Source organism: Malaclemys terrapin, chromosome 2 (genome assembly GCF_027887155.1).
Source record: "Malaclemys terrapin pileata isolate rMalTer1 chromosome 2, rMalTer1.hap1, whole genome shotgun sequence".
Classification (NCBI taxonomy): domain Eukaryota; kingdom Metazoa; phylum Chordata; order Testudines; family Emydidae; genus Malaclemys; species Malaclemys terrapin.
In genome coordinates, this window is record NC_071506.1 from 218059126 (window position 1) to 218086272 (window position 27147).

The 27147-nt window shown below is 41.6% G+C and overlaps 1 protein-coding gene and 1 long non-coding RNA gene across 2 annotated transcripts in view; one reads left to right on the plus strand and one right to left on the minus strand.

The window, feature by feature from the left end:
* Window positions 1-27147, minus strand: part of LOC128832509 (ubiquitin-conjugating enzyme E2 E2) — a 307401-nt gene that overhangs the window by 116687 nt on the left and 163567 nt on the right. The window lies entirely within an intron of this gene.
* LOC128832510 (uncharacterized) overlaps window positions 25419-27147 on the plus strand; it is a 36236-nt gene continuing 34507 nt past the window's right edge. The window contains exon 1 of the long non-coding RNA XR_008443989.1: window positions 25419-25475. This is a non-coding gene — a long non-coding RNA (uncharacterized LOC128832510). The remainder of the gene's footprint in view (window positions 25476-27147) is intronic.

Below are 27147 nucleotides of genomic sequence, written 5' to 3' on the forward strand. Positions count from 1 at the left end.
AAGTGGCACCAGACATTGCCAGAACAACAAAAGTAACGCCTGCACACATCTCCACTGCTACAATGATCAATACTCCCCACCTAAGTTCCCTCCAAGATGCGCGACCGCACAGCCGCGCAGCAAGTTATCAAGGGCCACGCAGGAGGGGAGAGGCGCCTCTCCCCCAGCCCCAGCCCTGGAGCTGCCCCGCTGGGGAGAGGCACTTTCCCCGGCCTTGGGCTGCTGCAGCGGGAGAGGGCTGGGGGGACTCCTGTCTCCCCGGGGCAGCCTGAACCCCAAACCCCTCCCCAGAGCCCACACCCACAGCCCCCCTGCACCCCAACCCTCTGCCCCAGCTCTGAGACCCCTCCCACACTCCAAACCCCTTATCCCCAGCTCCACTCTGGAGCCCATACCCCCAGCTGGAGCCCTTACCCCACACCCCAACCCTCTGCCCCAGCCCTGAGCACCCCAGAGCCCACACCCCCAGACAGAGCCCTCATCCCCTTGCACCCTAACCCTCTTCCCCAGCCCTGAGCCCCCTCCCACATGCTGAGCCCCTCGGCCCCACCCCTGCCACACATCACCTCCATATTGGTGCACATAACAAAATTCATTCCGCATATGGATGTAAAAAATTAGAGGAAACATTGCTCCCCACAACACACCTTTCCAAATCCAGAGGTCCTACACATGCCTATAACAACATGTAGTGTACCTCATCCAGTGCACCAAATGCCCCAATAGTAACTATGTGCATGAAACCAGTCAATACTACATTCTCAAATGAACTCACACAAGAAAATGATAAAAGACAAAAACACCACATCACCTGTGGGTGAACACTTTTCACAAAGCGATCACTCTATATCTGACCTATCAGTCCTCAACCTTAAAGGAAACCTGCACAACACTTTCAAAAGATGAGTCTGGAAGGAAGCTTAAATTCATAACGTTGCTAGACACTAAAAAAAAATCATGGACTGAACAGAGACACTGGATATATGGCTTACAACAATCCATAACTCACTAACACCCCCACCTCCCCCGCCTTTCTCCCCCTTTCTCTCCTCCCGATGACTGGAGGGGTGTTAATGGGCCACTTCACCTTGAGTGATCCCTTGAAATATGTAACTACTTATGTTAAATAATCCGTTCCACCTTGTATTTAGCTGTGACACTCTTAGTAAGGTCATGTCTACACTACATTTATGTCGGCAAAACATATGTTGCTCAGGATGTGAAAACAACACACCCCTGATAGACATAAGTTTTGCTCGCATAAGCACTCATGTGTACAGTGCTGTGTCTGCATGAGAGTTAGTTTAGGTGGGTTTATTATGTCGACGGGAGAGGTCTCTCCCGTCAGCATAGAGTGACTACAAGAGAGATCTTACAGTGGCGCAGCTGCATCGGTACAGCTTTGCCGCTGTAAATTCGCTAGTGTAGACATGGCCTAATTTTCCCGGACCTGAAAAAGAGCTCTGCATAAATTGGAAAGCTTGTCTCAGAAGTTGCTCCAATAAATGATATGACCTCACCCACCTTATCTTTCTATGTAAAAATAAATTTTTTTTCCTCAATAGTTTCTCTTCCTACATGCGTTCAGAGTCAAGTGACTTACTGGCAAAACTGAGTTTTTATTACCTTTTACTCCTGTTAACACTGCAGTACAAATACAGCTACAATAGATGGAGAGGTCTGTGCATCAACCTATTGTTAACTACAGCGTGAAGAGAGAATAAGCCAAAACCCTATGTTTTCCTAAGGTTGTGTGGAGAGGAGAGTACCTCTGTGACATCATTCCCTCTTTCTGCTTGTCCCCACAGAAGTTCCTATGTGTGAAAAAGAAATGAGGATTTGTTCCTGAAGAGAGCTGGGAGTTAGAAAAATCATATATTCACTTGTAAACTGAACAGATTTGATCTGGAAGTCACTGAGCATGGAACCTCACAATGTTATTTATACACAAACACATATAAGAACATAAACTACTCATGTGGGGACCCCTTCAAGATATATGTAACCTAGCAGATATGGTATAACAGCTCATACAATTTTAAAGGAGTTAAACTGTGCCTATCCTAGGTGCTAAGTGGCATTTCAAATCATTTTAGCTAACTGTTTAAAGACACATTTTCTCCCAGTTTAGACAAGGAATTTAACCCTGTGCACAGGGCCCAAGTAAAGTCTATCCACCATTTAAGTCTGACTAATGCCCTCAAAACAGAGATTAAGACTTCAATAGCTTATAAGATTTTTGCAGGCTTTCTGCACAGGGGTGAATTTCATCCTTTGAGAATAAAAGCTCGACACACCTTTATGGTATATGAAATGAATCTGTTAATTGTTAAAACTCCATAGTTTCATGTGTTAAATCCTCTCATTACCATGATGCAGTGTCCCAAATGTAATTTAATTTTTTAAATCTGTCAAAAGTCTCATTTTCAGAGTGTGGTATTTTTCTTGCCAGCTTTTTCTCCCTCTCTGTCATACTCCCCCTCTAATTTACTGACAGTTTGTGTTTTTCTTTGAAAAGCTAACTGTAATGATAAGAGACATGTAGCTCCCTTTTCCTGCTCTTCAATTTTTTTTATTAGCATCTCTCAAGATGTTTCTCTTTCTTGACTGTAATTTTATTTACACCTGGTGAAAGAAACACACAAATTGAAGAAAGCTGATGATATGCAAATAGTAGCTTTGAGGATACAGGCATCACATTGTTTTTAAAGAGGAACACCATCACTGGTTCCTTAACCAGAAGGAAAACTGATGCCAATTACAACTTAACATTAAAGACTCCATTATCTCAAAAGATCAAGCATTTTAACAAAACCCCATGTTTCCATTAAATTGTGAAATTTACACACCAATACGGCTGCTGGAAGAGGTTTTCATTTTAAATTCCTTCCCAAAATTGTTCCTTTTTGGGTTTTATATATATAGCCTTCCAAAAATGTGTGAAAAATACACCATTAGTAAAAAATCTCCAACCCCTACTCTAGTTGAAGTCAATGATGAAAACGTTGAATTTTCTTCAGACTTTGAAAAATACCTTCCTTTTTGCCCTGAGAGTAAATCTGGCAATTCTAAGGCCACGTGGGTGAATTTTTAAATCTGGTCATAGAAATAAAACATCATCCAAAGGAACATTCAGTGAACTTAAAAGACAAAAAATTTGAAACTGATGAAGAACTGTTACATTTATTTTTACACAACAATTACATTTAATTTGTGGAACTCAATTACCATAAGACATCTTTGAAGTGAAGAACTTAGTAGGATTCAAAAAACATGTAGTGATTTACATGGAAATTAAGAAAATCTACAGTTACTTAGCTAGGATATATACTTATATTTTTAAGAGACCCTCATATGTCAGTGTATTGTGAGCAGGGTGTGGGAAGTCTCCCTAATGTTAGAGTCAGGAGCCAAGCCAAAGGTCAGAGCCAGAGACAGGAATCAAGCCAAGAATCTGAGCAGGAGTCAGTCAGGTGCCAAACAGGGTTGCCAAGTATTTGACCGTTAAAAGTCCGGTTAGCGGTGCAGTAGGGCTAAGGCAGACTATCTACCTGCCATGGCTCTGCACGACTCCCGGAAGCAGCGTGAGCTGGAGGGGCAGCCAAGGGACTCCGCGCGCTGCCCCCTCCCCAAGCACTGGTTCCGCAGCTCACATTGTCTGGGAACCACAGCCAATGGGAGCTGTGGGGGCGGTGCCTGCGGAAGGGACAGCACGCAGAGCCGCTTGGCCGCGCCTCCACCTAGGAGCTGGAAGGGGGATATGCTGCCGCTTCCAGGAGCTGCTGAGGTAAGCGCCACCTGGAGCCTGCCCCCATGCCCTCCTCCCACGTCCCAACCCCCTGCCCCAGCCCTGATCCCCCTCTCGTCCGCCAAACCCCTTAGCCCCAACTCAGAGTCCCCTCCAAACCCCTCCTCCCCACCGCACCCCAGAGCCCACACCTCCAGCTGGAGCCCTCAACCCCTCCCACATCCCAACCCACTGTCTCAGCTTGATGCCCCCTCCCACATCCTGAATCCCTCATTTCTGGCCCCACCCCGCAACCCATATCCCCTCCCACACCCCAGCCCCCTGCCTCAGCCCAGAGCCCCCTCCCATATTCCGAACCTCTCAGCTCCACACCCCCCGCCACATCCCTACCCAATATCTCAGCCTGGAGCCCTCTCCCACACCTTGAACTTCTCATTTCTGGTCCCACCCCAGAGCCTGCGCCACCAGCCGGAGCCCACAGCCCCTCCCACACCCCAACCACTTGAGCCAGCCCGGTGAAAATGAGCGAGTGAGGGTGGGTAGAGTGAGCAACAGAGGGAGGAGGGGATGGAGTGAGTGGGGGCAGGGCTTCAGAGAAGGGGTGGGGCTCTGGAGGGCTGGGCAGGGGCCTAGGAGGAGGGGCGGGGCAGGGGATGGGGAAAGGGTGTTCAGTTTTGTGAGAGTAGAAAGTTGGCAACCCTAGTGCCAAACTAAATGTTAGAGACAGAGAGTCAGAGTAATGTTAGGGTCAAAGCCAAAGGGTAAGGCATAGGATCAGGGACCTAGAGCGAGGCAGGAAAACAGGAACTGGGAACAAGTAGGGGTGAGAAAAAGAGAACAGGAACAGCTGGGAGGCAGGAACAGGTGGGAAGGCAGGGCTCAGGAGTCCAGAAAGTCGTCATGGTCTATAGTAGCAGCCAGCTAGGGATTCATCTCTGTCTGGTTTAACAGTGCGTCCCAGACAATCAGTGAGGGTGGCCATCTCCCCCTGTCAGGAGCTTTGTGGGTGGGGCCCTTTGCGACCTAGAGCTTCACTAGCCCCTTTCTCCCGTGGTTCAGGTGAGCTGCTGGCTGGTGGCCACAGTCTGAGGCTATGTCTATGCTACAGCCATCTCGACGTTCTGGCAATCGATGCACCGAGGGTCGATTTAGTGGGTCTAGTGAAGACCCGCCAAATTGACCGCAGATCGCTCTCCAGTTGACCCCAGTACTCCACTCTGAACAAGAAGGGTAAGGTAAGTTGACGGTAGAGCATCTCCTGTCGACCCAGAGTGGTGTAGACACTGCAGTAAGTCCACCTAAGCTACGCTGACTCCAGCTATGTTATTCACGTAGTTGGAGAAGCGTAACTTAGGTCGACTTACTGCGGTAGTGTAGACATAGCCTGAGCACTGCCTGCGGGCCTAGGTTGGAGATGTGTGATACCTCACACGGATTAACCAAAACACTTACTGATGGGGGCTAGACAAAAACTCATCCTATGGGCAACTATTCTATAATTGTCCACTATAAGGTTTCTTCTCACATAACTGGTAATGGCCACTGTCAGAGACAGGATACGGCAACCCCAAATCTGAGGTAGTATGGGTGTTCCTAGGTTTTTAAATATGCAGGAGCTGTAGAGTGCCAACACGAGTCTCTCCTGAGATTTAGAAATACTTCTGTGACTCAGAGGCGCTCTCTGAATTCAAGGATTCGAGTTATTGTTAGTGGTAACGTGGCAGTGCCTAGAGGCCCAAATGGAGATTAAGGCCTCATTGCGCCAGGTGGTGTACACACACATAATAAAAGACAATCCTTGCCACAAAGAATTTGCAGGTGGGATTTTCAAATGAGTTTAAGGCCTTGTCCACAAGAGAAAATTGTACCACCTGAAATAAATGACCACACAAGGGAGCTGAACTGATTTAACAAAATCAGCTTCTAAATCAGTACAAATGTTACTGTTATGCTCCTTTGAAAATTTCAGCCTATAAAATTAGCATAAGAGCCAACAAACAAATGGGGGCAGAGGAGGATAGGTTGCAAGACAAAGTAACAGTAAAATGACCATGTTTGGTATAATACATAACAGTTATAGTTGACTTGTAAAGTTGAGAAATATATCTTACACATTTATGTCAATGTAAGTCTATTTAAAGGACAATGTTTTAAAGAAGAACAGGAGTACTTGTGGCACCTTAGAGACTAACAAATGTATTAGAGCATAAGCTTTCGTGGACTACAGCCCACTTCTTCGGATGCATAAGAAGAAGTGGGCTGTAGTCCACGAAAGCTTATGCTCTAATACATTTGTTAGTCTCTAAGGTGCCACAAGTACTCCTGTTCTTCTTTTTATGGATACAGACTAACACGGCTGTTACTCTGAAACCTGAATGTTTTAAAGAAGATTTTCCTTGGGAAAAAAATAAGATATATCCGTAATAAAAGGGGTACATAAAAATTCTGAACTTTGATCTTCTGTGGAGAAGCATATATAATTTGTTGGGCTTTCTTCATATCTGGAGTAAAGAAAATGTCCCAGAATATTTGTGCACTTTTAAATGGAAGTAAAATCCTATTTATGATCTATAGATTCTAATTTGTCTTGCAGTTCCAAAATGTAAAACTGTGAAAGGCATTAGCTCCATTACAGTAAAGGGACATTGTTAAATTGGGAAGCTAAAAATACATCCACTTGGCTTTATTTATTTTATATCTGTTCATGAAGTCTATGTAAAAATAAATAAATGCCAGTAGCTTATCACTCAGCAGTAACTTCAGAAAAACAAACCAGTACAAATACACATTGAAGGGAAACACTAGGTTACAAATATAATTTTCAAATTTCCATGGATTTATTGTAATAAACAAAGAAAATATTTTTTAAGTAATGAAAAAATCTTAATCTCTATTTGAGTTAAGTCTCTAAAACATGTGTCCAGAATAATTTTTCACTACTATCTCTCGTGTACTTGTTTCTAAATCATTTTATCCCTATACTTAAATTTTTATCTTATGATGTGCTACTTGTTATGCAAGTGTCTTTGTTTGGTAATTTATCTCCTGCAGTATACTTGAGAACCCCTTCGTAAATAAAATCACAAATCTCAGTGGGGTTTATTCTGGTTAGTGAAATTTCAAGGATTCCCACAGTTCAATTACAAACAAGAATAAATCTGTGAAAAAGATGAGACTTATTGCCACTCATTAACTTGTACATTAGCTTGCTGATCTCCCATTAATGCCACCCCTTCCCACCTCCCTAACACCCACACACATGGAAACACCAGGCATAATTTAGATCTCAGAGTTGCTGCTAATTATAGTTAGGCTTACTAACCAATTTTAAATAAAAATACCTTTTGGATTCAGGAGGAATAAATCACTGTTAGTTTCAACAACACATTATGTGTTACAAAGTCTTTGAATAAATACCATTTATTTTCTGTGAGCATCATGACCACAATGTACTTAGTTAAGCCAATAAAAAAATCAATTATATTTACTATTTACAAACAGTTTGCTTCAATACTTTTAAGTAGCAGGTAGAGCTGTAAGATAGCTGTGGAGCCTTTTCACCACATCTCTAGAACTATAAAATGATTACATCAGCAGAGCTGAACATCTTACTCCATGATGAAAGACAATACTAGAAGAGTTTCTAAATCCAAACAGAAGATTTCTTTTGTGAAAGAACCTGACAAAGTAGCCCTTGGAAATCATTCAGCATTACTATGGTCTCAGTGGGCTTTGGCAATGGCCACTATGCTCCAAGACATCACCAGACAGAATCTATTGGACCAAAAATTTTGCCATCTATAGCTAGGTAGATGTTTTTAGGTTTAGGACTCTGAAAGAGTATCTGACCATTCTTTGGTGCATTAAAGCTCTGAATACAAAACATGTAAACAATGAAGTTTTGAAGGAACTTCTTTTCATCTCAGAGACTCTGGACCACTTTCTGTCCTATGCGGTCCTTTGACTCTATTGGCACAGAACCATTATTGTTCTTTTGTCACCCACTTGGAACACTGAGCATAGTGCAATCTCCATGAGCAAATAATTTGTGAACTACATTAGATTGTTGAACCCTGTGATCACTATGTTATTATTTTGTGGATCATTCCATCACCACATCATGTTCTGTGTGTATGTTCTTGGATTTGGTTCCTACAAAGAACAGTAACAGATACTGACTGTCAGTGCCCGCACCTCCTGTAAATGTAAGCATTTGGAGTTGGACACTTCCTTATTTTGCACAGAAATATCTCTGCACATGAACACCCTACCCAAGAATACTTCTACTCAGGAGTTCTAGTTTCTCTGCAGAGACTTCATGAGAGCACCCTCATTTTCAACTACTAAGAGAACTGAATTTACTAGAGGAGATCAAAATGGAGCAGTCCTTCAATCTCTCTCTCTCTCTCTCTCTGAACAACTTTGTTTTTAATTTGTGGGTGCTCCACTGCAATATTGCAGGATGACACAGTTTAGCATTTCCCTCCCCCCCTCAAATTGAGATATATATATATTTGAGACTATTTTTCTCCTACCTTCCTCCGCTGTAGCTGGCAGGTGAGAGGTATCAGGCCCAGAGTGAACAAGGTTCTGATTGGAGCCTATTCCTTTGTGCTATAGTTTAGGCTGAAAACGCCTTGTTATGATGGCTTGGACAGGTAGCAGCCAGCATCCTTCATATCTACCCTTCTCCCTTCTCCATCCCCGCACTGTAACAGACATTGCAAAGAAAGAGTTGGGCAGAAAGCCAGTAATCCACAATACTACTTTGGCTGAGTGGAAGATTTTAAACGTTTCAAAATAATTTCTTAAAAAAAATTAACACATTTTGTTCCTGTTTCTGCACAGTGCAACCCAGATAGGCTAACACTGGGATTTCTCAGAGAGAGAGAGAGAGAGAAAAACAAGAATAAGGAAAATATCAGCAGGGCCGGCTCCAGGTTTTCTGCTGCCCCAAGCGGCAGAAAAAAGAAGAGCTGATCGGCAGCACTTCGGTGGCAGCTGAATCACACCACTCCATTCTTCGGCGGCAGTTCGGGGGCGGTCCCTCACTCCCCCTCTTCCTCTTTGGTGACACTTCAGTGGCAGCTCAAAGAAGAAGAGAGGGACCCGCCACCGAATTCCCAGACATGCCGCCCCAATAGCGGACAAAGTGCCGCCCCTTTGTATTAGCCACCCCAAGCACCTGCTTCCTTAGCTGATGCCTGGAGCCGGCCTTGAATATCAGTAATGCAGCAGTCCAGCTCTTCAGTTTTGTCTTTCCGCCTCTGCTGGCAGGAATTCTTTTTCTAGTTTAAGATCAATACTAAAGGATATTGCAGAAAAAAACAGTACTTAAAACATAAAGCAATATCACCTGTACATGAAAAAAAGAACAGATTCTGTGTATCCATACAAAAAGCTTGCCAAATATTTGCAAAAAGCATCAATTAAAGCTAACGTATTGAAAGACATTTTATATAAATGCTGCCAGTTCCTGATTTGTGAGCTACAGTACTTGTCTACTTCCATTTCCATGTTATGACTATTTATCAATTAACCCCCTTGTTAAGTCTCAGTCTGTGAAATCAATGTAATACTACTTGTCTTTCTCACATGAGATGAGAGGCTTAATTTAAGCATTTTAATTAAAGAAATGTAAAACACTGAGTTGGGAACTAGAGAAGTGCAAAATGTGACTATCTTTATCGAAGGAGAAAAAGACAAATCTATGGATTGTAAAAGATAAATTTATCTAAAATCAGTTCCAATAAACCCTTCATTTTATCTATAAGTACATGGTGCTTGTAATGGATAAGCACAATGAAAGAATTAGCAGCACATTTTCACCCTAATGAACAACAATGTAAGATTAATTGCACTAAAATGCACATTACTGACTGAAAAGAAATGAATGAGGGCTGCTGCTATTGTACAAGACCTTTAAAATAAAATAAGTGAACCTATCATGGAATGTTAGATTTATAAGAACCAATCAGTTTATCAGCAATTCCACATTCATAACAAGTAACAAGAAAAAAGTGATTCTCTACCCCTTAATAAAGGGGAACTGGGATATCCAATGAAGAATGATGATAAGAACTTAAAAGTCTGTTACTATAGGCTATAAGTCTAAGACAATTACTACCTGCTACAGAAATATTCCATTGATTTGGCCATTTATTCCTGATAAATGGATGTCACACAGCAGAAACCTTAAGAAGAGAAAAGCTCAAAATCCTTGCACTGTGACTTATTTATTGCAATGTCAAAGTCAATATTTTTAGAATATCTGTATTTGTGTTAATCTATACTGCTTCTAAAAGAAACCCTCAAGGAAAATTGTCACAGCTGTTAATATTTCATTATTAACTGATGCTTCCATTACAGAAATCGTCATAAGTATTACAAATGTGTCAACTAACAGGAATATAGAAATGTTACTTGGTACAAAGAGGAGATAGGAGTCTAGGAGTTGATATGTTCTCTTACTTTGGGGCAATCTCAGAATTTTATTCTCTGTAAAGCATATCTCCAGTGCAATGAACACTATGAGCTTCTGAGAGTTTTCCTATGAGTTTGTTACTTGACAGTATGAAAGACTGTGTTACTGTGTGGTAGGATGTTGGGTGGTAAGCAGAGGGATCAAAATGAGGGGTAGTGGATGAATGGATGTAGTAGAAAGGTGTTTTTCAATTGATAACCAGAGGAAAACTTAAAAAACATTTTACAATGTCTCATGTGGCAACATAGGAAATAAAGGTAGACCAAGAGCTCTCTTTAGACATGACTTTGGTATTTTGTGCCTCTTTGCTAGTCCAGGTGAAGATGTTCAAGGTATTTTGTTGTGGGAAAGGATTATATACAGATATTCTTTATCAAAGTACTGAAAATGAATATTGTTCCACATCTACTGTACTCAATGAGAATATTATCATTGAAAATGTGCCTGGGTTAACTAGAATCATAAGCTCTTCATCTCTCACATCTTTCCTTGTTTGCCATCCTTTTTACCATCTTTCTTCCACATAGATCTGCAGTGGTAGCATCACAGCATTTCTTTTCATCCTGGCAGACTGAGAACCTTCTCAAAAGCAGAATGTCACTTTCATCCAGATGTGAGCAGATGCTCAAGAAGACAGTCTACGGTGAGATTGCAAATCAATAATATGATTGGGTGCCTCAAAGCTGTTCCTCAAAAAGTGTTTCATTTCCCCCATAATGACAATGTATTAAGTAATCCACTAAGCTCTCAGAACAGCCATAAAAATTATATTTTACAATGATATAAATAGTGTCATGTATATAGCCCTAGAGGAATATTCTATATAAGTCTTTGGCTACATTGGCGCTGTACAGCGCTGCAACTTGCTGCACTCAGGGGTGTGAAAAAACACCCCCCTGAGCGCAGCGAGTGCAGCGTTGTAAAGTGCCAGTGTAATCAGTGCCTGCAGCGCTGCACGCTACTCCCCGCAGTGCTGCAAGCTATTCCCCCCGGAGAGGTGGAGTACATACAGCGCTGCGAGAGCTCTCTCGCAGTGCTGGCGGCGCGACTACACTCGCGGCAGCGCTGTGAAGTCCCGAGCGTAGCCAAGCCCTTACTCTTTCTGTCTGATTTACAAGTTATAAGTTAAATATGCTTCTATACTAAAAATTTTTTTTTCTGAGCTTTGGGGAAGGGGTGGAGTGGGAGCGGGGGAGGGAGCTTTGGGGAAGGGGTGGAGTGGGGGCGGGGAAGGGGCGGAGGCCATGGGAAGGGGGCGGGGCAGGGGATAGAGCAGCACGCAGTTGCATAGGGCACCAGGGAATTTGGTGCCCCAAATTTCCTGGTGCCCTAGGCAGCTGCGTACTTTGTGTATGGGTAGGAACGGTCCTGCTAATAAGGACAGATTACAGTGTATGTGTATAATTTCTAAAAACTAGTATAGATTTTTAAATTTAAATTTGTTCTATCATGGTGGAATTCAGAGAGCACCTATAATTCTATAGAACTGTTTCAAAGGATTCACTGTACCCCCAAACAAAATGTTAGTCCTGATCCAAAGGCCTCTGAAGTCAATGGAAAGACGCCGATTGACTTCAATGGACTTTGGACCAGGCTCATTGTCTGAATGTTAGGTCCACATTTTCCAATAATTTCCAGTAGAGCCTGACCTGAAGCCCACTTAAGTCAACTGGCATCTTTCCACTGATTTTAACAGACTTTAGATCAGGTCTTTAGTGAGGGGGTTACATATATTCTTTTGCCTGAGTAAATGTGAATGTGCTACGAATGTGAACATATTAATGAAGGCCATTTGATAATTCAGCCCTTAAAGTCTCTCTGCATGAGACTGTACACCAAGGGTCAATTTGGCCAGTTATATTTTAATGAAGGTGACTGGAGAAAGACATCCCTTATCTTTAATAGAGTGTAATAATTACTGACATATTAGCTTTCAAGTAATGGTTATATAATTTATTAATTATACATAGGAATGAACACTGTTGGGTTAAACAGTAGGAGGTGACAGCCAGCTTTATTAAGGGCAACCTCACTTCCAAAAGCAGACAGACTGTCAGGAAACGGTGGCCATCTGGGTGTCTTCAGCCCCATTTACAATAATAGGAAGTGGGAAAATTGTGAGTTGGAAGCCGTTCATCGTGTTTTCATGGAACAAGTAAAAAAACTGCCCCAAAATTGCTAGAGTTGTGATAAAAATCACAAGTGTGGCAATACAGTTGGTTGTTTTTTTTTCCTGGAATTGTCTCCACAGATCTTCAGTCCTGCAGATTGAACAGTAGTATCAATCCACACAGGAAAAGGGCTGAGGAGTTTTTAATTAAAGATGGAGTGTAAAACAGCTCTCCCAAAATCTGGGCTTCTGATGTAGCTTTGTCATTAAGAGAATAATACTGGCTGAAAATGTGTATTAGTCTCCCTGTAGCTGCTCTGCAAATATGAGAGAAACATTTGTTATACAGGCAGGCTTTAGAAGCCAGCACTGACTAGTTGACTAAGCATGAGACATCGGATCAGGAATTCTAATACGAGTTCTGCCATTCATTTTTTAAGTAGCCTCAGGCAAACCACTTCAGATCTCTGAGCCAGATTCTGAGCTGGTATAAATTACTGTAGTTCCATTCACTTCAGTGGTAGGTGATTTGCAACAGCTGACAATTTGGACCTCTCTGTGTTTTGTTTCCTCATCCACAGATTTAGATAGCAATTCCAGCCTACCTCAGCAGAATGTTGTGAGGATGAATTATTTAATGTTTGAGTATTTTAAAGCTATACAATATTACATCCGTTTTATAATTATTATTAGAAGCTGCCACTGTCATAGCCCTGATTTTTAAGGGTGTTAAGGACTTCCAGTGTATAGCTAATAGGGTTGCCAACCCTCCAAGATTGTCCTGTAGTCTCCAGGAATTAAAGATTAAACTTTAATTAAAGATTAATGTCATGTGATGAAACCTCCAGGAATACGTCCAACCAAAATTGGCAACCCTACTAGCTAATATTATCATTTTGATAAGAGCTAGCTAGTAGAGGGCTAGATTAAACAGAGGTGATGCTGCTGGTTTGGCAAAATTGGCCTTTTAATGTATGAGGCATGCCCTGTACTTCTGTTGCCAGATTTTGCAATGTAGTTGGGTCTTATTTGGATACACTACTGCTTCTGAATATTCAAATAGACAAGAAGTCTTTCTTCTAATTTGCTTGGCTATGATGTCGTGCCCTTTCCTTGCAGATGTGAACCTCATTGCAATTACTCATGTCTTTATCACCTCCAGGTTGGATTAGTGTATTGCATGTGAAGAAACTTCAGCTAGTGCACAACACCCCTGGCCACGTATCTTTGTGGAGCTTCACCTATGGGAGCATATTTATTGCCTGTGTTCTAAAGACTGCACTGATTTCTCATTTTCTTTGATATTAGTGCAGTAACATATCACTGAGCATTGTATACAATATTTAATTTATAATATTACACCTTGACCCATCTTTAACGTGTATTGTTTTACTTTATTTTAGTTTCCCTGGCACAGGCAAAATGGCTGCCACTCAATGGTTCAGGCACTAGACAGGATACAGGGACTGTGAGGAGCAGCAGAGATCTTGGGAAAGGTGGATGGGGAGAGTGAAGGGAGAGCAGGGGTGCAGGGAAACAACAGGACTGGTGAGAGGCTGAGTGGGGTGCAGAGGGTAGTGCTGGGGGTAGTAAATGGAGGGAATAGAATGGCAGCTCTCTCACCCTGGTGGTAGTGGTGGGTAAGGGGAGTCCCCTTCAAGCAGCCACGAGAAGGCAATGTTGTCAACTCTTGTGAACTGATCACAAATTACAAATTTTGGTGCCTGCAGGAGGTGCTGTCACAATGACCTGAAAAGCTCCTCTGATCCCATGATTTTCAGGGCTGGGCATGCAGGCAGAGCTTGGTGCGAGTGTCTCAGGGCTGGGTCAAGACAGTAACAGGAGATGGAGGGCAGGAGAGGATAAGTGAAGTCTCCACCTGAGTAGCCAGGGAGAGGCGTGCATTTTGGGTTAACTTTTCAACCTGAAATTATCAAACACACATTGGCAGAAGAATAGAAGGGAGTTAAAAAATAATAAAATAAAAGAGAAACTATATATTTAAAAAAAAATCTCATGATTTTCTGGGCCAATCTCATGGTTTTTGAGGGACTGACTCATGGTTTATGACCTCTTGAGGTTGGCAAATACTTCATTAAGGCCAAGATTTTCAAAAGTGGCTACTAATTTTAGATCCTTTTTCAGGTGTTCATTTTGAGGGATGTGAAAAAATCAGGCACAAAATGTCTGAAGTTGAACACACTCAAACTGAATTACTAAGGTCCTCCAAATACATTTCCTTCTCAGATCCATGGTTATTCTCCTTCATTCTTCACTTCTTTTGTGCTTCTGTGTATTCTGGACATGTAGACAAGAACTGGTACTCAATTTTTTATAACAGCTGTCTACTTGATATCGTACATAGTGGCATACAGTCCCTACAAGGATTAATGGTTTCTGATGTTTTAAAGATCCCCATGATATAACAAGGGGAGTCTAAGGACCTGAATTTGATCCTGTAAACAGTTGGAGTTCCCCAAATATTGATAAGAAACCTAGTTTTCAAATGTAATTTTAAAGATTCTATCCCACTTAAAAAAAAGTTTAAGAAAAGTCTTTAGAAAGCTTAAGAATCAGTGCCACCTATCATGGGGAAAATGTTTTGTACTAAGATAATTACTTTTGAACTGAATGGTTGCTGAAGAAATCCCTTAATCTTCAGACAGGGAGCACAACAGGAATATATATAGATATTTACAGTTGGCTCCTGAATCCATTAGTAAGCAAATTAAAAAAAAATTATTTTATCAAGAAAAAAATCTCATTGTGATATTACATTCTAAGAATACGAAAATACTGTCTCTTATTTGAGTCATTATTATGGTATGATAGGTGCTTACCACAGTGGAGTGGGATTCAGCCTGTATAAAGATAGTAACAATAGACCTGAAAGTTTGTTGTTATTTAGAATTTTGCTAAACATTTTCCCTCTTTCTTAAGTTCAGTGATTACATTTTTTCTAGAGCATTTTCTTAATTAGTATTGCAAATGACTGTATTTTGAGTGCTTGTGTTGTTTTTTTAATTTAGTGTAGGATTTTCTAATTCAGTTGTTTTGGCTAATCTTTTTCTTTCTTTGTACAGAAAAAAGCAGATCATATATCCCCACAAAAACTGCTTTGCCACTATCCATGATATGTCAGCAATAGTTTTTTTTTTAAATCTCTACATGACAGTAGTTTTTCTTTTTAAAACACAATTTTCACCGTCTAATGGGAAGAGTGACTGAAATAGCTCAGACTTATTCTCATACATGTTATGCTATTTTTTTCATGCTTGAAAGTATTGTAATGTTCAAGGGAGCAATTAAAATTGTTCTGCTGTGCAGTAATAAAGAATATGATTCTCAATTCAAGTGCCAGCCAAGGATGTGATCATCTCAGTAAACTCACAGAGCACTAAATTTCTGAGTCTTTTAATATGCTATATGTTTCTATACTCTGAAAATAATTAACTTTATTTATTTAAAAATTTAAACAAACAAATGAAAAATATTTTAAACAATATGCATGGTGATACACCAGTACAGTAATACAGTTTAGTAGGGGCAAAACAAATTGAGCAATCCAATTAAGAATGTATCAATTTAAACAATGACTTTTCACTGTTTACAAATTTAGTTTCCGGCATGTTTTAATTTGCTTTCACATACTGTAAAATGTATTCGGTTTTTGGTGCCTTTCCAAGCCCCATCGACATTCTATTTTTCTACTTATGAAGACAAATTTACTCTCATTCCTCCCTCTGTTACATTTTAATGTTTACCCAAGTATTGTGCTCATGAGGGTTATATTTCTAGGATTCAATTTCAGTGTTTAAATCAGCACTGATTCAGAGGCTTTCACAGAACAGTGCCATCGATGTGACGGCATTCCTGTGAAACATTACCTCTTCAGTATTTCCCTTCAGTCCCCTCATGGCACACTTACCAGTATTTCTCACATTTTCAGAGATCTAGTCTCTTGTTTAAAAAAATATAGACAGAAACTTGAAAGAGAGAATTTTGACAGATATCTGCATTAAAGCAAACTGCAATTATATTAAGCACACACAAAGCACATCATTACAACATGTTTTAATTCTTCCACAAGGAAGCATTGTAAAAGATTAATATAACTTGTAACTTTTTTTTTTCTTCCCAAATTGTCATTTTTACACAGCTCCTGAGAAAACACATTCATGTTATACCAGCGATTCTGAAACTATACACCAAAGAAGGGCGATGGTGAGATCAGGCATTCCAGATTATAACTGAGTGCTCTGGAAGAACCAGATGAGACTACGGAAATCTTATCTTCCAATTTTCTCGAAAGTTTAATTAAACGTTGCTAACCTTTATATGTGAAAAACAAATAGCAATACTCCAAACCACCAAGGCGAAGAAGGTACAACATATTGTTCATAATACTAGTAACAGCTTTATGGATATTGGTTCTTGTGGTGTTCCATCCATATATTAGGGACAATTTAATGTATAAAATATACTGCCAGAGAAAACCAAGTCTACCCTATGTAAGAACTAGAGATAGGATAAACCAGAACCCCAGATCCAAACCTCACTGAAGTTTACAGCTTGAGTGCATTTCTAGTAAGAATGGAAAGATACGAAGAGGCATCTCTTTGAGCTGCCTACTTAAGGAAGATGAAGTTATCAAATGAACCGTTCCAGCAAACACAATATAATCATTCTAATTTTGTAAGTATTATGTCTGACACACAATAGGAGATAGCCTTTTCACAGCCAGATCTTGAGTTCCTTGTAAGTAGGGTTACCATATCTCATAAATAAAAAAAGAGGACCCTCCATGGGCCCTGGCCCCGCCTATTTCCCCACCCTAGTCCCGCCCCAACTCCGCCCCTTCCCCACCCTAACTCCGCCCCCTCCTCCCTTCCACTCCCAGCCAGGGGGAAAGGGCTGCCCCAGTGCTACCGGCTTCAGGGTTTGCCGGGCAGCCCCCAGACCCTGCACCCCTGGCCGGCGCTTCCCCAGCGCAGCTGGAGCCCGGGAGGGGAAGCGCCCAGCCGGGGGCGCAGAGTCTGGAGGCTGCCCAGCAAACTGTGAAGCCGGTAGCGCTCGGGCTTTGGGCAGCCCCTATGCCTCCGGACCCTGCGCCCCCAGCCGGGCACTTCCCCTCCCAGGCTCCGGCGGCGCAGGGTCCGGAGGCACGGGGGCTGCCCGAAGCCGGTAGCTCTTGGGCAGCCCGGCTCTTAAACAGAGCCGAAGAGGAGCAGAGCCTCCAGCCGCGGTGGCTCTGCGTAACTTACACTGTGTCAGTTACACAGAGCCGAAGAGGAGCAGAGCCCCCGCGGCTGGAGGCTCTGCTCCTCTTCGGCTCTGTGTAACTGACACTGTGTCAGTTACACAGAGCCGCGGCGGCTGGAGGCTCTGCTCCTCTTCGGCTCTGTGTAACTGACACTGTCAGTTACACAGAGCCGAAGAGGAGCAGAGCCTCCAGCCGCTGTGGCTCTGCTCCTCCCTGACTCTTCGGCTCTGTTTAAGAGCCGGGCTGCCCGAGCGCTACCGGCTTTGGGCAGCCCCCGTGCCTCCAGACCCTGCGCCCCCAGCCGGGCACTTCTCCTCCCGGGCTCCAGCGGCGCAGGGTCTGGAGGCACGGGGCTGCCCAAAGCCGGTAGCGCTCGGGCAGCCCGGCTCTTAAACAGAGCCGAAGAGTCGGGGAGGAGCAGAGCCGCCATTTTCCCGGACATGTTCGGCTTTTTGGCAATTTCCCCCGGACGGGGGTTTGACTGCCGAAAAGCCGGACATGTCCGGGAAAAAGAGGACGTATGGTAACCCTATTGTAAGTCTATGAGAAAAGTTTGGCCATAGAGTTCACTAGAACCAGGTTTTGGTTCATTTTTCTAATTTAGAACCTGATTCAGCAAAGCACTTAAACACATGCTTAAAGTAAAGCAAGTACTTTACTGAACAGGGATGGCCTTAATCATGCACATGCGTACTTCACTGAATCATGACCTAAATCTGGGCTCTGTCACAACACAGGGGCAAAGGAGTTCTAAAGGAGCGGGGCCTTCACAGAATATTGCTTTCAACTGCATTAACTTGCATTCCATTCCCCTGTAGGTTTGTGGTGGAGAAAGGAGAGAGAATCAAGAGGTCAGTTAGTCCCCTCTAACTCCATGGAGCCAAAATCATGTAGAGGAGCAAGGGCTTCTGAAGTGTTGTGTGTTGATGGAAAGAAGAAAGGGGGTGAAGACAGCCCTCGTGGTAAAAAGGAAACATGAGGAGTTTGTCTTCTCTAGTGTTATAAAACACCATGCACTTTACTATTGATATTTAAAATGACTGTTTTGGAGAAATGTCTTTCCCTAAAATTAAAGGAGAGCATATCCTAGTAATTCAATGTAAGAGAAGGGGTGAGAGAAAAAAGAAAGAGAGGAGTGTCAATATGCATATGTAAAAAATTACAGAATAAAATCATATTACATATGCATTTAAATTAGCAGATTGGAAAGTACAGACTCAGCACTTTAAGCTGCAGTTTGGGAGAAAGCTCAGGATTCTTGATCTCTGGCCCAGAAGCTCAGGAGGTGAAGTTGTTAACATCGGAATGGTGGTGGGAGAGACGATAATATAAGTTTCCACCTTCTTCAAGCTGGCTAATAGATCAAGCTGCATTTTCAGCAGCCTCACAGGAATCCATCTCTTGATTAAGGATAAACTGTTCGTGCTAAAAGCCAGAACATTTATAAAATATTCTGAACTTCTGAAAGTCTCAAAAAGCAGGCACATCATATTTTGTTTACAACACAACACATCTTGAAAAATAAAACAAGCCTTCAATTAAACTGACTACACAAATTAAGCTGACTACATCATTTTTTGTTTAAATAATCTAGGTAAACTCAATAGGTATCCTTTATGAACGTATTTCCAAGGAGAACAAGTACTTTTTTTTTTTTTTAATGTTATTAAAACTAGCTTTGTTTAGTGTTTCTAAATGGCATAAAGAAACTGAAACTGAATATGAATTAGGGCAATTTCACACTGTCTTTTTATCAATTTTACTGTGGGTGATCAAGCAACACATACAATGATCAAATCCAATGATAATGAAATAACCATTGCCTTTGATCTTTTTTTGTATGATATACTTCTGTGTTTCCTGGGGAAGTGTTATTTCACCATTTGAGTAATCAGAGTGTAAGCTAATGGTATAATTTATTAATCAACAGTCAATTCATTATTCATAATTCAATATCAACAATATTTATTGTTTTTTTTTAATAAACAAGAGCTATAGGTACATGTAGTGTAGGTGATGGGATAAAAATGCATTTTCAAATTTGCAGTATTAGATTTAAAAATAGGAGAACAGAGGAAAGTTAGGATAGAAACAAAAACCAGACTGCTAAACCAACTGCCTGGACCTACAGCTGGAATAACAAGGATAATTAAGATCTGGATGTCTGCCATCCTGTATAATAATAATACATTCCATGTGCTTTTTTATCCAAAGATCACACAGTGCTTTAGAAAGGTGGTTTAGTATTATAAGCTCCATCACAGAGGGAAACTGAAGCACAGAAATGTTCATTGACTTGCTCAAGGTCACACAGCCAGCCAGTTTCAAAGAAGAAAACAGAACCCAGATCTCTTCTTTCCCAGCCCTTTGCGCTTAACTAATGCACTACTCAGGCTCTCCAACACATATTTCAGAATGTTTACACTCATGTCAGGATACAGAGTGAATCCATGTGAGTGTCCCTTTGTAGGAAATGAATTGTACAGCCAACAGCATACTCGAGGAAATAAGCATGGCCTACAAAGATTGAAAACACAAAGTAAGTCATAGATAATGGGCTCTAAGTATGTTCTGTTGTCAGAGTATTTTGCACCTTGTCATAATCTTTTCTGGTTGGTCATTTTAGTGACAATGGAGCTCCAATAAAGTCTATTTTAACCCCACACACTTATCAAAGTCAGAGAAAGACAAAGATGAGAAGAAAATTGTATCCTTTTTAAGCTTACAGTATTTAAATAATGTAGCAAATGCTTTGCACAAGGATAGACTCTTCAAGAGCTGAATCTTAGGTGGCAAAAAGGGACAGATTCAACTGGGGATCAAAGTGCAGACTTAATCTGAGATGTGACAAAATGCCAATGATATGCACCTGCTGAAAGAGATGTTGGTTATTTCTGAAAGAAAGTGAGAGAAAGAGGTACTATTGGAAAGTAATATCTAAGTGTTGACACATTATTTAAAAGGTAAATATGCCTGGGAGACTCATTTGTACACTTGCATTTATACAAGACCCTCATCTTCGTATAAATTATAAAAAAATCTTTAAATACAAAGGAGATGAAATAAGACAAATGACAACAGAAAATAATTGCTCAGCGCATGCCTGAAATTCAGACCTGAGCAGACACGTTTTGTTAGATACAGGATCTCTGTTTACTAGTGGAGTGGGTGTATATGTATAGCATTGAAAAAGAGAGAACTCCTAATAAAGCTGTAATTACAACTCCCCAGAAATTAGTTTTCTAGTAGCTCTTAAAAACTTTCCCTAAGGACTGCACATTAACATGGTGGGAAGGCTTGTGTGTTCCAATTACCCTCTGAGCTATGCCAGTGGAAGTTATAACTCCTGGTAGGGCCACTCATGTCAGACAGGTCAAACAGTAGGGACCAGACAAAAAGTAGTCCAGTCCATCGGTCCCCCAGGTTGGGCGGTGAGTGATAGGCCAACAATCTATCCTCATAAAAACATTAAGTTATAGAAACACAACAAGATAGTCAATCTGGCAAACAGCACAGTACAGAGGGCTATTGGAGCCTTGAATGTGTCTTAAGTAGCATCTCATGGCGCAGGAAGGAGAGAGGAGGAGGAAGATTACCTCTAGAAAGGCAGAGTGAAGTTTCTATAGTAGATTTAAAAACAAAAATAGTTTTATGTGCCCAACCAGCATTTCCCTTATACAGCTATATTTTTCATGGATTTATAACTATAAATATTTGGTCTACCCTAAAACACTGCCCAGTCCTCAGCACTAATGCACATATTTCTCTTTTACAAATATTTCAATAACTCTTGTGCTAAATTTAAATAAAATGACTTCATTGACTTCACAGAGACTTGGTGGGACAATTCCTATGATTGGGGTACCAGCATTGAGGGATATGGCTTGTTACGAAAGGATAGGTTTGGAAAAAGGAGGAAGTGTTGCGCTGTATGTCAGGAATGTATACGCTTGCTCCGAGGTCCAAGGGGAAGTGAGCGACAGACCTACTGAGAGTCTCTGGATGAGGATATCAAGGGAAAAGAACAGTAGCAATGTTATGGTGGGACTCTATTATAGACCACCAAATCAGGAAGAGGAAGCGGATGAGTTATTCTACAAGCAGGTAACAAGATTAGCTAACACACATGAGCTAGTATTAATGGGGGATTTTAACTTCCCTGATATCTGTTGGAAGACTATTGCAGCAAAACATAATACATCCTGCAAATTCTTGGCATGCTTAGGGGACATCTTTCTGATTCAGAAAGTTAAGGAAACAACTAGGGGATCGCCCATTTTGGATCTGGTTTTGACCAAAAGGGATGAATTAGTTGCGAACGTGAAGGTAGTCAGGAACTTGGGAGGAGTGATCATGATCTGATAGAATTCAAGGTCCTATGGAAAGGAGGATATGGGAACAGCAAAACAAGGACACTGGGCTTCAGAAAGGCAGATTTCACTCGACTCAAAGAAATAGGCAAGGTCCCCTGGAAAGACCAATTAGGAAGAAAAGGAGTCAAAGGGGGCTGGCAGTTCTTAAAAGATGTAATACTAAAGGCTCAACATCAAGCTATTCAGAAAAAAAGATAACAAGAGCCACAGGAGGCCAATGTGACTGCACAAGTAACTTTTTAGCTATCTAAAATCCAAAAGGGATACATACAGGAAATGGAAGGAGGGACATGTCACCAAGAAGCATACATAGGAATAGCATGAGCGTATAGGGACAAAATCAGGAAAGACAAGGCCAAGAATGAGTTATAGCTGATATGAAATGTTAGAGACAACAGAAAGGGGTTCTTCAAATATGTCAGACAAAAAAGAAAGATCAAGGATGCAGTGAGTCCGTTGCTCAATGGAGAAGGTGAGCTGGTAAAGGAAGATGATAGGAAGGCAGAGCTGCTCTATGCCTACTTTGCTTCAGTTTTCTAAAAAAATAAAATAACATGTGACTGGACGACTTTCAACATTACCACAGACAATAAAGGGGAAGGGATGCAGATTGGAAAAAGTAAAGAATATGTCAGAGATCTTCTGATCAATTTGAATGAATTCAAATCAGCAGGGCTGGATGCTATTAACCTGAGGGTACCGAAGGGATTAGCTGAAGAAATCTCAGAGCCACTGGGAATAATATTTACAAACTCATGGATGACAGGAGAGGCCCTGGAAGACTGGTGAAGGGTTAATGTAACGCCCATCTTTAAAAAAGAGAAAAAGGAGGAGCCGGGAAACTATAGACCCGCCAGCCTGACTTTAATACCTGGGAAGCTTCTAGAGCAATGTATAAAGCATTCAATTTGCAATACCTGGCGAATGAAGGGGTGGTCACTAGCAGCCAGCATGGATTTACCAAGAACAAATATGGCAAAGCAGCTTGATTTCCTTCTTTGATAGGGAAAGTGATTTAGTGGATAAGGGGAATGTGGCGAACATAATATACCTGGACTTCAGCAAGGCTTTTGACACAGTCCCACATGACATTCTGACAAGTAAACTGGAGAAGTGTGGGCTCAACAGAACTGCCATTAAATGGATACATAACTGGTTAAACAACCACAAACAAAGAGTAACTATTAATGAAATGATGTCGAATTGGAGGGAGGTCTCAAGGGGGAGTTCCACAGGTATCTGTTCTGGGTTTGGGTGTTATTTAACATCTTTATTAATGACCTGGATGTAGGTATAGAGAGGATACTGATCAAGTTTTTAGATGACACAAAGCTAGGGGGGTTGCCAATACTTCGGAGGATAGACCTAAAATTCAGAGAGATCTTGATAAATTGGCGAACCGGGCTATAGACAATAAAATGAAATTGCACGAAGATAAGTGTTAGGTGCTACCCTTAGGAAAGAAATACCAAATGCACAAATACAGAATGGGGGAAGACTGGCTTGGCAGCAGCATTGCTAAAAGGGATCTGGGAGCTGTGGTGGATCACAACCTCAACATGAGTCAGCAACGCGATGCTGTTGCAAAAAAAAAGCAAATGCAATTTTAGGTTGCATTAAGAGAGGCACAGCATGCAAGTCACGGGAGGTGATAGTACTGCTCTATTCGGTGCTGGTTAGGCCTCAGTTGGAGTACTGTGTCCAATTTTGGTCACCAATCTATAGAAAGGATGTAGAGAAACTGGAATGGATCCAGAGGCGAGCGACAAACATGATCAAAGGAATGGAATGCAAGCCATATGAGCAAAGGCTGAAGGAACTGGGTATGTTTAGTTTCGAAATGACGAGATTAAGAGGAGACATGATAGCGGTCTTCAGATACTTGAAAGGCTGCCATAAAAAAGATGGAGAAAAGTTATTCTCTTTTGCCACAGAGGGCAGGACAAGAGGCAGTGGGTTCAAACTACAGCATAGCAGATTTAGATTAAATCACAGGAAAAACTTCCTAACTGTAAAAACAGTAGGACAACGGAACAGACTGCCCCGGGAGGTTATGGAAGCTTCTTCACTGGAAGTTTTCAGAAGGAGGCTGGATAGCCATCTGTCTTGTATGGTTTAGGCACAACAAATCCTGCATCTTGGCAGGGGGTTAGACTAGATGACCCTTGCGGTCCCTTCTAATTCTATGATTCTATGAAATACTAGAATCCACTCAGCCTCAATTTTTATCTAACTAAAGAACAAACAAATCTGTAAGCCATTTAACAATAGGATTGATTTCCTACCATCTTTATTTTTGCTCGTGAACTGGGTTTTTAACAAGACCAGAGTCACACATGGAGTGTCTGCTTGCATACCTTATGCCTGAGATATGAAGAGTGAAAATGTGAGTATTTCTTAATATTGTACAGTAGTGGGATTTGGACATATAAAACTGAAAAAACCAACAAGCCAGAATCAAAGATTTAGAAATAAATCTGAATATACACGTGGTTCTTGGCTTCTTCATGTATTCAGCCTGGTCAAAAAAAGTTAAGTTCCCTTTAGGAGACAAATATTTTTATCTTATAAAAGAGAAAAGGGGAAAATTTTATAGTTGACTGAAAGATATACACTGCAAAAAGAATCTATGTAGAAAATGTAAGGAAGTAATAAATAATAATAATAATATTGGATATTAAAATTAACTTTTTATTTACATAACATTCATGATCAAAACCTCTAAAATGAGAAACACAGTATTGCCAACCACAAAAGTTCAATGATCATAAATCAGACCCTGCAAAAATCATGAGATTATTTTTTTTAAAAGATTAAATCATGCTTTTTGGTCTGTCTTCTGTTTTTTGAATGTTCCTTGCTCACTCCTGATGTGTCTGTGTGACAATCACAATGTTGTCAAGCATATATTGAATCAGGCAATTTTGGGCCTCACAGCAGTTCTCACTGGAGGAACTAGCTGAGACTGGCACCTCCTTGTGCTAGATACTATACAAATACATAGTAAGAGAGAGTTCCTGCCATGACAAGTTTATCATCTAGTGCAAAGCATAGTGGTGAGCTTGCAGTACGAGAGGTAGAACTGGGACCAAACATCTCATAGAGTGGCTACCAAACATCCAATAGATGAGAACAATTTTTAATCCCTGCTAAACAGGATTCAAACTGGTGACCAACTGGTGATAGCAGGGGCGTGCGCATGAATTTAAATTTGAATATTTCTGGAGGGGCACGTTAAACATGCACAAATGAAAGGTTAGCACGACACCCTTCCCCCTCCCCCTGCATTTCTTGGGACGCCTCTGGCAGGGATGCCCAGCAGCGAGGAGGCAGCAGCTCCCCCTGCAGCAGGCACTCTCTGTGTCCCTGCAACCAGGGCAAGGAGGAAGCAGCTGGCTGCAGGTCCTCCCCCACCCCTACAGCTGCAGCCTGCTGCTTCTCCTTCCCTGCTGCTGGAGTCCCCCACACTGCTGCCTGCTTTGCAGATGCCTGCTGAGGTGAGTCAGGGGCTGGAGGCAGAGGCAAGGTGGGACTCCAAAAGGAGAAGCAGCAGGCTGCCGCTGCAGGGGTAGGGGGAGGAGTAGCTCAGCCGGCAGCCGCCCTGTTGCTTCCTCCCTCACCAGACTTCAGGAACACACAGAGATTTTGGGTGGGGGTGGGAGTGTCGGTCGCTGCCCCTGCTTGCCCCCCCCCCCCTCGTGCACATTCCTGGATGATAGGGTCTATAACTCATTAGCAGTATCTGGAGGCATCCAGTCCCTTATAAGTCCTGATGCTGAGAATCAGTATTGTTGTCACGATAAGTAAGTTTATTAAATGAAGTTCTGGTCTATCTGAAGTTTACACATGCAGGATTTCCCACTTTCTATACACAGACAAATTCTCCCAAGCATTGTTTTCAGGCTATACACCCTATTCTTAAAGGAACACTCCTATTAATCAAACACAAATAATAAAAATGCAAACGTAAAACTAATATTGACACAATATCCAAATTCATTTATAAATAATGGGTTTTCAATACAAAATAATTCCATCAATTACTCCCGGCTCCTTACACAAAACTCTATAGTATATACATACATACACGCATATTTTTTTCAATCCCTACCCCACCCTCCAGACGGAAAATCAGGAGCGTTTTGAACTACAAACTTCAGATCCCAAAACCAGACCTCTTCCACTTCAGCTATAGGTAAGGCCCTACTTGAATTGTGGGATGATTGTCAAATAGTTGTGGCTGAGTTGTGAACAAGACATGGGAAAATTGCGGAAAAGTAATAATGGACCTTTATTAATTGCGGTAATTTGGGAAAGCCAAAGTAGATCTATTTATTTAAGAAAAAATTACTGGAACAATATACACACTCAAGTATTATATTCTGCCTGATAATTTTTTTGATAACCAGACATTTTGATGCAGCTATATTACAGTCATTAATACACAGGCTGACAGCGGGACCCTGGCTACCAGCTTGTTGGGGCTGACAGCAGAACCCTCAGCTGCCAGGAGGCAGGTGGCTGGGGCTCTTTCTGTCAGCCGCCCAGCTGATAAAATTGTAGTGGAAGCATAATATTGCGCGATCCGCAATATCACGAGTTAAGTAGTGTCTTTAGCTATAGGAAAAATTAGTGGGAGAAAGCAAGCTGTCATCCTCTATGCTGACCAGCCCATACAAGCAGATGCAAAACACATATTGCCAATGGGTTACACAAGTATTTGTGAAACAGTAGTGGATGCAGGGCATCAGCATTCTTGGTTCTAAAACTTACGCTTCAGGGTTTAAGCCAATCACTAATTATTTTAAGAGTCTTATTGTACATGGGGGCAGATTATCCAGCATTTGCCTACTGCATAATTTGTACTCCTTCCTTTGAAGCATCTGGCATTGGTTACTGCCATGAACAGCACACTGGACGAGACAGACCTCAGGTGTGAAACAGCACAGCAATTCCTATGTTCCAGTTGCACAGGCCCTGAGGTGTAGCCTCTTCATTGATTTTGTAGGGAAGCCAGAATCAGAAGGAAATCTATGATGTGCACTTTCTCTGCCCATAAGGGACTCTTAAGATGTACTTGGTTAGAATTTGGACTCAAGTATCCATAAATAGCAACACACAATGATACGGGTAATTGCAGGACAGCGAGATTTTATACTGCATTAATCA